General features: G+C 36.2%; 1 long non-coding RNA gene across 1 annotated transcript; it reads left to right on the forward strand.

Moving 5' to 3' along the window:
* The first annotated feature begins 16,112 nt into the window (after positions 1–16,112).
* LOC140990805 (uncharacterized) lies at positions 16,113–16,851 on the forward strand. The gene is made up of 2 exons (XR_012177726.1): positions 16,113–16,449; positions 16,521–16,851. It is a non-coding gene; the product is annotated as an uncharacterized lncRNA (long non-coding RNA).
* The last annotated feature ends 306 nt before the right edge of the window (positions 16,852–17,157 follow it).

Consider the following 17,157-nt stretch of genomic DNA (forward strand, 5'->3'; position numbering starts at 1 on the left):
ACCCAAGTAGTCTTAGATAACCTAATTCCAGTACTCATATCCACTTAATCCTAAGTTTCTTAATGACTTACAAAGGTTCCTAAAGACAAGGTGCCTGATAGGGCCCCTTGCCCTACCTATTGACCTCAATGTCTCTCTGGTCCTGCTCTGTCGCCAAAGCTCTCGACACGGTAACTGCATAAGTCGTAGGACCAGCAACCCTGACATCACGGCGCAAGATCGGCTGCAACCCATCAATAAAATGCCTAAACTTCTCCCTGACATCATTCGCAATCAGGGGTACGAAGTGACACCCCCTCTCGAATTTCCTCACGAACTCAGCTACGCTGCTGTCTCCCTGACTCAACGCCATAAACTCTCTAGTCAGTCTGGATCGTGCTTCCTCGGTGAAGTACTTGGAGTAAAAGACCTTCTTAAAGCCATTCCATGACAGAGTCTGCAGATTCACCGACATGGACGCGATCTCCCACCATAGCCTGGCGTCCCCTGTCAACAAAAAGGTTGCACATCTAACTCTGTCTGCATCCTACAGCTTCATAAAGGCAAAGATTACCTCGATGGACTTAATTCATCCTTCTGCTATCATCGGGTTAGTAGTCCTCGAGAACTCTTTAGGATGCATCCTCCTAAACCTCTCGTAAACTGCTTTCGATCTGGGCCTCGCCCCTGTATCCACTGTAGCTTGGTTCCCCGCAAACTGTGCGAAGAACTGAGTCATCCCTGCAAGCTCAGATGCTTGCATATCTGGCGGTGGACGAGGAGGAGTAACCCTCTCCCCATCATAGGCTTCCCTATTCTTATCGCCTGCTCCACGACTAGCCAAACGTCTAGGAGGCATACTGTTCCAACATTTCCCCATCACATAAACCCAACATGCATGAACATAATACTAATATCATAAGATGCACGTAATTTGAATTTAAATATGCACTTGCTGAAATCATAACTTGATGCTTACTACATGAAATGATTTAAAACTTTAAAACTTACAGACTTGAGGTGTGACTTCGTGAACTTCTTGCAACCGACAGTAAGCATAACCCTTTACAAGAACACCGCTCTGATACCAACTATAACGGACCGTACTTTTAAACTATTTAAAATTTGCGGAAAAATAAAAATTTATTTAAATAAGAAGTAAACCTTCAATCAAAAGCTATTCATCCAAAATATTTGTAATACAAAGATCACAAATAAAGTATGCTAAAAGTGTTTGTTTAAAATATCATAACCAGAACATAAATTAGAGTATTTTGATCATTGCATAAAACTTCAAAACATGGCGGTCCTCGGGTTTAGCCTCCCGCTCAGTCCAAGCCAGCTCCTTGGTCTCCACCCCTAGCCTCCTCAACATACTCCTTACCTGCATCGATCAAGTCTAGTGAGTCTAAAGACTCAACACGTATAAACTGGAAGGTAACGAATGCTACATAATAAAACCACATGCAACTTTAAAATAGGGAGTACATACATGAAACTTGAACTTACATAACTAAAACTTGAACATACGTACATACATACATAGACGTGCCATCAACATAAAACTTTTCTTAAACATGCTTGCATACTTGAACATACATACTTCATCATTTTGTGTAGAGGCATGTTTCAAAGCAAGTGACCCATCCATAATAAATGCCGGGTCAGACAAACCACAGTACTGGGCTGACAAGGACGTATCCACTGCCACATACAAGAGATCTCCATTCATGCTTTAACGGGTGGATTGGTCCCCGTTCATGCTTTAACGTTTTCCAATCCTGATCTAAACCCGTTCATGCTTTAACGGGGTGGAGAGGTCCTCGGCCACGTTCACCGACTTCCAAACCCATTCATAATTTGGTCACAAGACATTTAGCATACCTCAAAAACTTGAAATATTTTCTTTTGCACGTCAACATACTTACTTGGCGTTGAGGGATTCGTTGGATCTCGCTTGAGGCCGCTGCTACAACATACTAACATGAGTTTGAATACTTAACTTGCATAACTTAGACGTAGGTACTCGACCTCACCACCAAAGTGATTAAATAGCTTATGACATTCTAAATCGCTCGGGACTTGACCTCGTTTAATCATCATACTAAACCATGACATAGAACCCCCAAAACATATCCTATATTTTATATTAATAACCCCAAAACAAATCTTATATTTTTACATAAATAAATTTTAACTATCGTACTAAACCATGATATAAAAACCCGAAGCAATTAAATAAAAAAAAATTTTAAATATTTTTTTTAAAAGGGTACACGGACCCCGTGTAGGGGCCCGAGTAGGCTCTGGAAATTCGTATTTTTGAAGGAAAAAGGACACGGACTCCGTGTCGGGGTTTGGGAAAGGGTCCGGGTAGCCTCTGGACTTGGACATTCACGAAAATTCGCTATCTTATTCATTCATTCTCTCAATCCAAACCTAAGAACCATGAACCAACACCTCGAGACTCATCCTAGGATGCTATTACATTGATTCAAACCCGTACAAACACCCCAAACGTCTCCAAGCATCGACAAGCAATTTCAATACAACAATAACCCGTAATTCGACATCGTTTCGCTACCTACGACTTCTATTACATCCCAAACAAATCCCGACCCAAACGAACCACCAGATAACACCTAAACTCATCCCATAACATATCTAAATGCAGTAGCACAAGCTAGGAGGTGCCCAACGAAGCCCGCAACTCAAAAACTTCAAAACATGATGAACATCATTTTCATAAGATCGCAGGTTTGAGCAGTCCCACAAAAACAATCATAACTCACTCAATTTGTATCCAAAAATATGTCAAATCGAAGGTATCAAAAAGTTCTACGATTTTTATGTTGATAGTTTTCTCAAAATCACGACTGAAAAATCGAAGTTTTCAAAAGAACAGAAAATTTTGAAATTTTAGATCTAAAAACGTTTCAAAATCGATCCAACTTGTTTCTGCTCAAACTTCGTACATCACACATGGATTTTTACGCATAAAACAACGCCACACATCCTATGACATGATCAACGCAGAAAGAAACAGAATATACGTGCCTTTAAATCTTTAACGTTACCGAAATGCCGACACCGAAGCGGAGATGGCGTGAGGATTGATCCGGGACGAACGTGGCGCTAAAATCTTTGAAGAAAACACACGAAAATTTGCAAAAGATGGAGAGGGAAGGGGGCGACTGCTTTAGACACCAAGAACCCTAGTTTTCTGTCTTTAAAAATCTGAAATAAGATGTGTAGGGTGTATTGTGTGTTTTGGTGTGTGTAAAAACGTGTAAGTGTGTGTGAGTGTGTGTAACGTGTGTGTGGGTTTTTAATTAGGAGAAATCTTGCTAAATTAACTAATTAAAATTATAATAAAAGGTTAACCCACACTAATTTTATAAAATTCTCATTTTTAACAAAATAAATGCACAAGGTCAACTTTAAAAGTTTTAAAATTCTAAAATTCACCTAATAATTAAATTAGGCTTTAAATGCTAAAACTTAATAAATTAGTTAAAATGCCCCAACCTCAACTTAAAATAAAATACCACATTTTAAATTGCTAAACTCGTCACCAGCCTTTCCCTCGATCTCGCATCGAATAATCGCATGGACATGAAACTTGAAAAACATTTTAACGTGCATCACATAAACATAAATAATTTAAAACAATGCATTTAAATAAATCATGCATGGCTAAAAACTCATTTTAAACTTAAATAAATAATTTAAAAATTAAATAAATGCATGGGTTATACGTGTACTGAATTTGGGCTCTACCCTGCAGATTTTGCATCAAATGTTTTCAAATGATTTTTGCCATTATCGTGAATATAACATCTGCAACCGAATATTATGAAATAGGATACAACACTTTTATGTCCATGTCAGATCTTATATGGAGTTTCCAATGATTTTTGTTAATCATTGATCTGTTCTGAGTGTAACATACAGTGTTAACTGGTTCTGTCCAAACTCTTTGAGATATACCACAATCAGCAAGCATTGTTCTAGCAGATTCTTTAAGAGTTCGATTTCTTCTTTCAGCTACTCCATTTTGCTGAGGTGTTCTAGCTGTTGAGAACTCATGCTTAGAAAGATTTTGATTGACAAATTCAGTCCCTCGATCAGATTTTATTCTGTCAAATCCATTTGCTTTTTCATTTAATAATCTTTTGAAAAGCTTAATCAGTTGTGCAACAGTTTGGTCTTTTGATTTGAGAAAGATAACCCAAATAAATCTTGAAAAATCATCAAAGATTTCGATGGTGTATTTCATTCTCCATAAACTCATGACTTGTATACGACCAAAAAGATCCATATGTAGCAGTTTTAAGCATCTGGAGGAAGATTTACTACCCTTATTTTTAAATGAATATCTTACTTGTTTTTACCAAACTAACATGCTAAACAAATTTTATCTTTTGAAAAATCTATTTTAGGTAGACCATTTACAAGATCATGGTTACTCAGATAAACAATAGACTTAAAATTTAAGTGGTACAACCTTTTATGTCAGAAGATTTTCAAGCTACAAAACATACTGGTGCATTAAGTTGATCAGTCCAACTGACTTCGTAAGTATTGCTACAATGATTGCCATTTATATTGATCTCATCAGTTGAGTTCTTAACTGCGCACGTGTGTTTGTTGAACTGAACTTAGAAATTATTGTTGCATAACTGACTGATTCTAATCAAGTTATAATTCAAATTATCAACCACTAAGACATCTTTAATAATGATGTTATCATGGATAAGCTTACTCTTACCCACAGTTCTACTTTTAGAGTTGTCTCCAAAACTGAAGTTTGGACCAGAATATTTGATCAGTTTGGATAGCAATTCAGCATCCCCTATCGTGTGTCACGAGCATCCACTATCCAAGTACCAAATTGATTCTTTTGTTGTACCTGTTACCTGAAATCACAGACAATATATAATCTTGGTACCCACATCTATTTGGGTCCTAAACTGATTAGTCCTTTAGGAACCCAGACTTGGATCAGTCTAACTGACTTTTCAGTTGTTTTGTTCAAAATTATTTTCCCTGACTTGTGTGTGTTAGGTGTGTGCTTTGTGGATGAAACAGTATGATTGTCAACCTTTTTCAACTGCTTCTTCACCCGATATCTCTTTTGAACTTGCTTACAGTTGTAGTAATTGTAATAGCCAACCTTAGAGTTTTTATTTTTGTGGCTGAACCTTTTAGGTGACCAGCTTTTCGAATCAGTTGAACTCTTCGGGCTATATCCAATTCCAAACCGTTTAGCTTTGTTCTTATGTTCAATCGGTTGGACAGTAGGTTTACTTGGTTCAAAGATTTCTTGTACCACTGTTGAATTCACAAAGTTAATGTATTTCCCTTTGTGCTCATTCAACTTTGGCATTGTAACACTCGCAGAGGTTTCATCAATGCAATTGAAGCCCAGACCAGTTTTTTCATCAACTGAGATTTGCAAAGTTTGCATTTTAGTCAGAGTGACTGTTGACTTATTCCAAGCCTGAATCAAGTCAGTTTGTTTTGAAATATCATTTTTCAACTGATGAATCAAAGATTGATTCTCGATCATTTCAGCTTTTTGCTTTGCAATCTCCCTTTTCAGAATCAACAATTCAATTGACTCATCAGTTTCAATTTTGTTGTCTTCGGGATCAGTTTGCTCAGCTTTAGCTTTTTCAATAGAGCGAACAAATTTGTGCTACTCATTCACCATGTCATTCAAAGTGGCAATGAGTTCTTCTCGTGTAAAATCGGTAGAGCTGAAATCAAATACATGTTCACTTGTTGACTCCGTCTCTGCATCATTTCCTATCAAGCACTTAACTTCTTCTTCTTCATCACTGGAGCTGCTCGAGCTCTCTGACTCTAACTTTCACTGTCAGTCTCTGTCCATTTTGATTTGCTTTCCTCAGCTAGCAGGACTTCATGTTTCTTCTTGAATGATCTTTTATCATTCCTATATCTTATTTTGTATTCAACTGATTTCTTCCCTTTTTTAGTTGAATGTCTACTGTCTTTCTTTGGTTTTGGACAGTCTGCAATAAAGTGTCCTTGCTTTCCACAGTTGAAACAAGAGTTTGGTTCTTCCTTAGAATTGTTCTTCTGATAATGTTGTTGGAATGAACCTTGGTTTCTTCTCATTAATTTACCGAATTTCTTCACAAATAATGACATGGCATCATTACTTAGCTGATCTGCAGTTTTCTCAACTGAACCAGTTGGTTCCTGTTTGTGAGCACTAAGAGCAGTTGTAACTGCTGGTGTAGAAGGTTTTCCTTCTCTTGTCTGCATCTCGAACTCATAAGCTTTGAGATCAGCAAATAAGTAATGTAATTCAACCTTATTCAGGTCCTTTGACTATATCATAGCAATGGTCTTGACATCCAATTCCTTGGGAAGACCTAGAACCACCTTCCGCGCAACTTCTTTGTTTGAATACATTTTTCCAAGTGCATTCAGTTCATTTATAATGTCGCTGACTCTTTCATCGTACTCGTTCATGGACTCTCCAGTCTTCATTTTACTATTGTCAAACTTTTGAACAGCAATTGAGAGTTTATTTTCTTTTGTCTGCTCATTTCCTTCGTACAGCTGGATCAGTTTCTCCCAAATCTCTTCCATTATTCTGCACATATTTATTTTACTGAAAGTAATTTTATCCAGTGTCTTGTACATAATATCTTTGGCCACATTATCCAAATTGTATTTTCTTTTATCTTCTGCTGTCCACTCTTCACGTGGTTTGTCGATGCGGTGTGGTAAACCATCAGTTATGGCAACAAAAGTATTGGCTTTCACTATGCTCACCTGCATCGCTCATATCTAGTAAGTCTATTGACTCAGCAAACATTAACCATGATATCAAGTAATACATATACAATCACATGCAACAGTGAAAATACTTTTACTTAAAATAGATTTTCATTAACATGCATAACCATAAGCATTTTTCCTTTCATCATAAACATTTTACTTTTCATCATATACCTATACGTTTTCCTTTTATTGAATTCGGATAGTTAATTTTGACTTTTGTATCAGCTGATGGTCGATGGATCCATCTACGCGTAACCACAGTACTGGGCGATGGGGACATCAGCGACACTCTCACCCGTCAACTGAGCCTTGGCCTTACATATCATCATATCATGTCGATGGAAATACGATCGTCAGGCTCCCTCTGGACCTTTTCCCTCGCGATATCTCCAACCATATCATTGTATCATCGTATTAGTCACAATCACTTCACCTCTTTTATCATTTCATATTTTAATCACTTATAAAAATTCATGCACATATAAATCGATTTTCTTTTAAACCAAGCATGTAACATGTCTTTTAGCATTAACGGTTCATCATATAATTTCATAAATATTTAAAATAAACATTTTAGATATATTACAGCCTTTAGGGCACTGCCAGGACGTCTAACATCTTTCAGGAGTAAAATGACTGTTTTACCCCTAGAATCAAAACTTTTCGTATTTATCCTTAGACCTCGAAACGACGTCCCAAATCATTCCAAACTTAACATATATCCTTAAAACACTCTCATAAATATTTCTTAGACGTAAACTTATGTCCCTCGACTAATTTCCCAAATCATATTTAAAGCTTAGACGTACCTCCCGGTTTTGACTCGTATCGACCCGAAACGTAACAAAAACTTAGCAAACTTGGAGCAAAACTTAATAACACACAACTAAACTTTTCCAACCCAAACTAAGCCCATTAGAACCCTAAAACCAGCCTAGATACCTACTGAAATTTCTGGTGTTTCTATTTTCTAAATCCTTAGTCCATATCATGCAAATTTACGATCCTGGCCTTCAAGCAACTAGACCAGCCCCTATGATCCCCTCCTAGGACCATGACTGAACCTCTATGAACCTTACTGGACCGAGCCTAGAAGACCTAGAAGCATCAGCCCTTCAACCCTTCAACTAAAGCATGCGCATGGCACCCTACTCTCACGCGATTCCCCCTTGCCCTTCGAGCCAACCCTTGTGAAGCCATCTTAGGACCCTCATGCAGCCCCATTAGGTCTCCTACTCATGCCAACAAACACTCCTAGCCGAAGACCCTTTAGACACTAGGACTCTTATTTTCGTGCAAGATAGATACCCTCCATGTCCAGCACTTGTGCAACCATATCTAGCCTCCTAAACCCTCTGAAATTCATCTCTTTTTATTGCCCTAGCATGGCAGCTCATTTATGCACCATTAACTAGAGTCTTGGATCATTATAACATGAGTTTTTTTCCATGGCATGTCAAAAAAGACGAAAATAAAAGATGTGTATCATGTTTTTCATGCAAGGATAATTAAATACACATAATATTGTGTGAAAGATGTTTGAAAGAAAGCTAAAGTGTGCCTTTGCTTATATTATGCTCAAAAACAAATTGGCGATGCGAGGAACGTTGGCGGAGAAGCGACCCTTGCTGAATTTTCCTTCAAAAAGCCATGTGTTTCCCTTCAAATTTTTGTGTGGTGTTTGATGAAGAAGGATTCCTAGTAAAATTCTAGGAGATGGGCGTGTATGGGAAGGGTGGGTAGTGTTTGGGGCTTTTATTTTAATTAAAAATAATAGTGTAAGCTTAGGCCCATTAACATAGTATAATAGGCCCAATAAACCCATTAAGTAATATTTAAAATATTTTGTTTAGGAAAGTTTGTGAAAATAATAGCCGAGTTATCAAAAAATTCATATTTTCGTCGAAAATCAAATACCGTTTAAAAATACGACTTGGCGTGTAAAAACACCTCAAAACGCTTCATTTTCAAAAATTTCATTCAAATTACACCACACATTAATCAATTAAAAAAACTTAGTTAACAAAATATTTTCCTTAATATGGCCCCCGGTCTCCGTTCCTCGATCGCAAGTCGAATAACCTTTAAAACTTAGTTTTATGCATTCTAGTTAAAAACCATATTTTAAACATATAAACATGCGTATTATATTAACTAGATGCAATTAAAACAATTTAATTAAAATAGATAAGAAATTTTATAATATTGTATGCATGTGGTTCACGTAGACTTTCAATTTTTCGGGACGTTACAATCTACCCCCTTAAATTGAATTTCGTCCCCAAAATTCGCTTATCCTCGATAATCAAAAGTGCAGACTCTTAATTCTAGTATATCAATATTCCACGCTTCCGCTGCGCCACTCTGGTAAAATAAGTTTTAGGTTGTCTTTACTTCTCCTCAATCCTAATTAAATTTATCTTCAAGATCCTCGTTTGCGAATCGCAACTTAAAACGACCGATAATGACTTAGTTCTATGTAACTATGACCTCCAATTTCTACTTTTCTTACAATTTCCAGTATTAGAAACGGAGGCCCAATTTATCGTATCTTACTTTCCTTATACTATACCCAAGATGTTCATCAACCTCTTATATTTCAACATTAAAATCCCAAACGCATCCACTAACGATTAGATTTTCAAGCCCAATATTGATTCATCCTACAATGCCCTTGATTATCATTCCTTATAACATTATAACAAAAATATTTCATGGTTCTAAATATCCCTTCAAGCCTAAATCATCGAAAATTCATATCATTTTAAACCATTCAATTCTAAATTATTGCTAAAGTAGTCCCCAAATTCTTTAACAATTGCAAAATTAATTCCTAATTTCTTCAAAAATTATCCCGTTGGTCCTTAATTTCAAAAATTCTACAATTAACCCATAATTTCTTGGCATTCCTAATTCCATTTTATAGGTTTTCCGTAACATAAATTTCAATAATTTTAAGTTTATTAATTCAAAATCAATTCTCATGACAAATTTTACATTTCCATCAAAACCTAAAATCCCAAAAATCAATATAGTTCAATCATTTTCAACCTTCCTTAACGCCCATTAACCAAATTCTTAAACATGTCCAATTCCTGAACAAGCCAGCATGCATGAAAATCATATAATTTGTTATTCCATATCGTAACATGCATAAAAATTCTAAAGCATCTAATCTTTTAACGTGAGAAAATCGTGCGACCATGAAGGTCTATTCCTAAAAATCATTTATCATGCGAACTTAAACATAAATGTCATTTAACTACAAAAAGTATTTAAACATGTAGCTTGAACGTATGAACCATATAAACATGCAGGTGATAACATTAAAAGCATTTAAAACATTTAAACTTACAGACTTGAGGCTTGACGACTGAGCTTTCCGGAACTAGCGGTGGCACAGCCCTTTGCAGGAACGTTGCTCTGATACCAACTGAAACGTCCACCACTCGTTTTCCTTTAAAAAGTACTAGAATTTTTTTTTTAAGAAAAGCATCGTCTGAATATACACATACATCAAGACATGTATTTTAAAATAACTTTGCAACATTTAAAAAAAAAAACAACCATCTATATTTGAAAATCCAAAGGAAGTAATGCAAAACATAAAATCGTAATTCGTTTCCCATCCTAACTTAACAACATTTCAAAATCAGCCTAACTCTAACATCCTCTCAAAAACCTCTCAAAAACATCATAAGTCATAAAAATCTTTAACATAAACCTAATGTAAATGTGGAAAACTAGCGCTGGTCCTCAAGGTGTATGCACCTTCGGTCCAACAAGATCAACCATCAAGTCCCTCAACAACATCAATATCATGCTCACCTACATCGTTCACACCTAGTGAGTCTATTGATTCAGCAAACCTTAACCATGATATCAAGTAATACATATACAATCACATGCACCAGTGAAAATATTTTTAGTTAAAATAACTTTTCATGAACATGCACAACCATAAGCATTTTTCGTTTCATCATAAACATTTTCCTTTTCATCATATACATATATGTTTTCTTTTTATTGAATTTGGATCGTTAATTGTGACTTTCATATTAGCTTGAAGGCCGATGGATCCATCTACGTGTAACCACAGTACTAGACGGCGGGGACATCAACGACACTCTCACCCGTCAACTGAGCCTTGGCCTTACATATCATCATATCATGTCGATGGAAATACGATCGTCGGGCTCCCTTTGGGCCTTCTCCCGTAAACGGGCTCTCTCTGGGGCCTTTTTTCCTCATGATATCTCCAACCATATCGTTGTATCATCGTATTAGTTACAATCACTTTACCTCCTTCAACTTTTCATATTTTCATCACTTATAAAAATTCATGTCCCATATAAATCAAATTTCTTTTAAATCAAGCATGCAACATGTCTTTTAGCATTAACGTTTCATCATATAATTTCATAAACATTTAAAATAAACATTTTAGCATATATTACAACCTTCAGGGCACTATCAGGACGTCTAACATCTTTCAGGTATAAAATGACTGTTTTACCCCTAGAAGCATAACTTTTCGTATGGATCCTTAGACCTCGAAACGACGTCCCAAATCATTCCAAACTTAACATATAACCTTAAAACACTCCCATAAATATTTCTTAGACATAACTTATGCCCCTCGACTAATTTCTCGAATCCTTAGAGTTTAGACGTACCTCCCGGTTTTGACTCGTATGGACCCAAAACTTAACCAAAACTTACCAAACTTAGAGCAAAGCTTAATAACAGACAACTAAACCTTTTCCAACCCAAAATAATCCCATTAGAACCCTTGAACCATCCTAGCTACCTACTGAAATTTCTGGTGTTTCTATTTTCTAAAACCCTAGTCCATATCATGCAAATTTACGATCCTAGCCTTCAAGCAACTCGACCAGCCCCTACGAGCCCTCCCAAGACCATGACGGAACCCCTATGGACCCTCTTAGACCCTACTAGACCGAGCTTAGAAGACCTAGAAGCCTCAGCCCTTCAACCCGTCAACTAAAGCATGTGCATGACACCCTACTCTCACACGATTCACCCTTGCCCTTCGAGCCAACCCTCGTTCAGCCATATTAGGACCCTCATGCAGCCCTCTTAGGTCTCCTAGTCATGCTCTAACATTAGCTAGAAACCCTAACCAACAAGGACTCCTAGCCGGATACCCTTTAGCCACTAGGATTCTTATTTTCGTGCAAGCTAGATACCCTCTATTTCCAGCCCTTCTGCAACCGTATCTAGCCTCCTAAAACCTCTGAAATTCATCCCTTTTTATTGCCCTAGCATGGCAGCCCCTTTATGCACCATTAACAAGAGTTTTGGATCATTAAAACATGAGTTTTTGGCCATGGCATGTCAAAAAAATGAAAATAAAATATGTGTATCATGTTTTTCATGCAATGATAATTAAATATACATAATAAGATGTGAAAGATGTTTGAAATAAAGTTAAGGCATGCCTTTGTACGCTCGGAAACAAATTAGCGATGTGAGGAACGTTGGAGGAGAGGCGACCCTTGCTGAATTTTCCTTCAAAAAGCCATGTGTTTCCCTTCAAATTTTCGTTTGTGGGTGTGGTGTTTGATGAAGAAGGAGTCCTAGTAAAATTCCAGGATATAGGCGTGTGATATGGGAAGGGTGGGTAGGGTTTGGGGCTTTTTATTTTAATTAAAACTAATAGTGTAAGCATAGGCCCATTAACATGGTATAATAGGACCAATAAGCCCATTAAGTAATATTTAAAATATTTTATTTAGAAAAGTTAGTGAAAATAATAGCCGAGTTCTCAAAAAGTTCATATTTTTGTCGAAAATCGAATATCGTTTAAAAATGCGACTCGGCGTGTAAAACACCTCAAAACGCTTCATTTTCGAAAATTTCATTAAAAATACACCACACATTAAACAATTAGAAATAATTAGTTAACAAAATATTTTCATTAATATGGCCCTCAGTCTCCTTTCCTCGGTTGCAATTCGAATAACCTTTAAAACCTAGTTTTATGCATTCTAGTTGAAAATCATATTTTAAACATATAAACATGCCTACCATATTTACTAGATGCAATTAAAACAATTTAATTAAAATACATAAGAAATTTGATAATCTTGCATCACGTGGACCTTCAAATTTTCGAGACATTACAGTATGGATAAAATCTAATAGATTATGAACACGTTCCATTTTCCCTTGGAAAGGGGCTTTAGTCATCTTTTTTTTTTTCCAACATGATTCCCATGTTTCAAGAGAGTTAATATACATGTCAAATAAGACATCTCCCACTAGCTTGTGTATCCTTATTTGAGAAATATGTCCGAGCCTAGCCTGCCACAAATGTTCTTGATTTACACTATCTTTTTTGTTAATGATACGTGTTTACTTGGATATCGTTAATTGGAATATCTTTTATATTTAAGTTATAGAGATCTTTTTTTAATTCGTCTGTTCCAATTAAACATTCATTCTTGTAAATATTGCAAACATCTTTAGAAAATAAACAAGAAAATCCATATTTATTAAGTATAGAAATGGAAATAATATTTTTAACTGAGTTGGAATCATATAAAACATCTATTAGAAGTAACTTAAAATTATTTTTTAATACTAAATAAATGTCTCATATGACATTTGCATCAACTCTTGCTCCATTGCGGATTCTCAGGAAGGTCTCACTATTCTTTAATCTTTTACTTCTTGTCATCACCTGTAAATCACTGTATAGATGAGATCCACATCCATCATCTAATACCAAAAAGTTGAATTAATTAAAACATTTATTTCAATAAAAAAATACCCTTGCCAGAACTCTTCTGCGCTAGATATTCCTTGCAATTTCGCTTTGAATGTCCAGGCTTCTTGCAGTGGAAGCAAACATCTTCTATCTTATCGGGCTTTGTGGGAATTAAGAAGTGTTTGGTGCATACTTCTTTTGAAACGTCTCTAACTCTTTTTTCTTTAAAAAGTACTAGAAATTTTTTTTCAAACCCCTCTCGGCCGAAACATAGTGTATATATATTTGAACCATTAAAACAACCTCAACATTTATTTTACTCAAAATCCCAAAAGTCCAGAAAAAGTCATAAAACCGAAACCGTCAAACCATAACTAAAACTAGAATTTTTCAAAAGTAGCATAAACATCTTAAATCCTCTCAAAACCACTCATCAGCATAAAAGTCACAAAAATGTTTAAAGTCGAAACTTCATCGACTTTTAACTTTAAAACCCTACGAACGAACGGAAAACGAAGACTCCTTGTTTCCTCCTCTCCTAGTTTTCGAAAATTAGTGTATGTTGTGTGTGAAGTTTTCAGCTGGTATGGTGCAAAAAGAGCCCATATTTCTATTTTATAGATTTTAATTTGCATGTTAACGGGCTTGGGTTTTGGGCCTTTGAGTTTAGGAACAATTAAGCCTACTAATCCTAGGTAAATTGGGCCCAATAACACCTACTTAATTAAAAAATAAATGTTCATAAAAATTAATTTTCAAAAATAATACCGGTAACGTCCCGAAAATCGAAAAGTCCACGTGAACCACATGCATGCAAATTATTAAATTTCTTTAGTATTTTATTAAATTCTTTTAAAGCATAAAATGCATGTTTATTTCATAAATTATGTGTTTAATTATTTTTATGCATTTTATAGATAATTCATGCATGATAGAGTTTATTTCACGAAATTTTTAAAGGTTTATGTATTAAAGATTTTTAAGTTTCATTTCGCGCTCAAACGAGGATCGGAGACCAAAGAATTTTCAGGAAAATTATTTTAATTACATGATTCATTTTTGTTAATTAATATAAGGTGTTTTTAAGTGTATTTTTCAAAAATGGGATTTTATTGGGTATTTTTACCCGCAAGATTTTATTTTTATCCGGTACGCGAATTTTATCAAATCGGAGAACTTTTTGAGGGTTCGGCTAATATTTTCAAGAACTTGCCAACACGAAATATTTTTCGAGAGTGTGTTTTGATTTAATAGGCCTAATTTTAAGCCTTTTGGGCTTAAAACCTTTAAATGATGATTTAAAGCCCATTATTTAATTATTTAACTATGATCTATTTATATATCACGTAATCACTCATTAAACCTAATGGACCCTACACTAGCCGACACCTTTCCCCTTCCCCAATAAAATCGTATCCGTTTCAGCCCCTTTGCATAGCCAAGCTTCGACCAAGCTTCATGTTGCAAAGAAAATCTCTCCGGTGCCCTCCCTCGCGCGATCGTTCAAAGTTTTATTCAATATACTTCAAGGCACGTCCCGTACTATTATTTCTGCATCTTACACGTCATATTTATGTGGTTATGTGTGATTTTACCAAAGGTTTTCTCGATCCAGTCATGAGCATGAAGGTTGTCAAATTCTTGTTGTGTTCACGCATTTCCTCGGTGGAAGCTCACGTTTTCATGTATTTCTGTGCAAGGGGCTGTGGGATTCGAGTTTTTAGGAGGCTGAAAACACTTCTGAGGTGTAGTCTTGGGGTTCTATATGGTGGGTGTTGTTGTAGGTGGTTGGATCGGGGAGTGTTATCGGTAGTGTGTCTTGCGTGCATGATGGATCGAAGTGGGGATGGCGCCGGTGGGGCGAGGACTGAACTTGGACATGGACCAGACCCTGGTGGGTCTGAGTCACGGTCCAAGGTGGCCCAACCACCGTTGGAACCATCGAGGTTAACGGTTGCAAACGTAGGGGAGAGAAGCCCGGCTCGGCACTTTTGGAGCATAGCGATCGGACCGGTAGTGTAGGCTTGAATGGGAGGTTAGTCGTGGGTTCAGCATGTCCAGGGGGAGCCTAGAGTGGTCTAGGTGTTTTCGGGTAGGGGCTGGTTCCATTAGGTGAAGGCTTGAAGCGAAACTAAGGGAGGAGCATAAACTAGAGTTTTGAGTTGTGCAAGTTCTGAAAATCCATTAGCATATCAACGAGATTTTAAGGGTTCTAAGGGGTTCGAATTAAGTGGATTTAAGTCTGGTATGGTGATGTTAAGTCATGTTTTAGGTTTGGTAAAATTTGGGGAAATTTTGGTTCGAGTTTACGTCTAGGAGTACTTATATATATGTTTTGGGATATTTTAAGGAGTTTGGTACACTTCGGAACAATTTTAGAGGTCCAGGTGTGAAACAATAATTTTTGGGTTTTCCAGGGGCAAAAATGGTCATTTTGTATTCGGGGTGAAATTTTGGACCTGGCAGCGCCCTGAGCACAAATTTATGATATTTTAATTGTTCATGCATCATGTTTACGATTTTTACGCAATTATGATAATATGGTGCATGCTTGGTTTAAAGGAAAAGTTACTTTTTATTAAGTGATGAAAATGATGATATTTTTGAAGGATGAGAATTGGTTGTGACTGACGATGTATATGTATACGATGACATGATATATGATGAGCTGAGGCGCGGGCTCAGTGGGCGGGTAATGCTGTCGCTGATGTCCCCTGCCGCCGGGTACCACGGTTTTATAGATAAATCCATCGATAGAGCTGATACGAAAGTCACAACTAATGAACTGAATTCAATTAAAGAAAATGTTTAAGTTTTTGATGACATGATGAGCTGTTTTGACACGTATATGATGATATGATATGACAAGATTTGACACGACATGATTTTATACGACACGTTTATGTTCATGTTTTAAAGTTCATAAAAGGTATGTTGGCATTAAGCTTTTAAAGTTCATGAAATGTATGTTGGCATTAAGCTTTTAAAGTTCATGAAAGGTATGTTGGCATTAAGCTTTTTAAGTTCATGAAAGATATGTTGAGTATGATATTTTTCACTGCTATGTGGTATGTATATGTACTTGTTATTCCTGGTACAGGTGTGTTGAGTCTTTAGACTCACTAGGCGTGTGTGATGCAGTTGAGCTAAATGTTGAGGAGACTGGAGGTGCCGAACTCTGAGTAGGCAGACCTGGTGCGGCGACACGACCCGAGGACCGCATGTTTTCCGCATTACGATTTATGAAATTGAAAGGAGATGAATGTTTTTATACAATGATGATTTTAAGATTTTTATGCGTTTAAGTTTACGTATGATTTTGGATGAGTTTGGTTATTTTAAAACAGTGCTATTTTTATGGTCAAATAAATATGATTATTTTAAATGTAAATTTATAAATGCGAGCTTTTAAAAAAAAAAATATTTTCGCACTTTTAAAATTAGTAGATGTTTCAATACCTTTGATCTTTTAAAAGTCTTTCGTTTGCCCAAAATCGGCTTTTCGGATAAAATCGAGCTCGTCTCGTGAAGTAATTTGAACTCTACCATTTTTAAAAAAATTTAATCATATTTAATCATATTAATAAGCCTTGAAAATATTTACTGAAAAATATTTATCTTTGTCG

The sequence above is a fragment of the Primulina huaijiensis genome, chromosome 1 (genome assembly GCF_012295235.1).
Source record: "Primulina huaijiensis isolate GDHJ02 chromosome 1, ASM1229523v2, whole genome shotgun sequence".
NCBI lineage: Eukaryota > Viridiplantae > Streptophyta > Magnoliopsida > Lamiales > Gesneriaceae > Primulina > Primulina huaijiensis.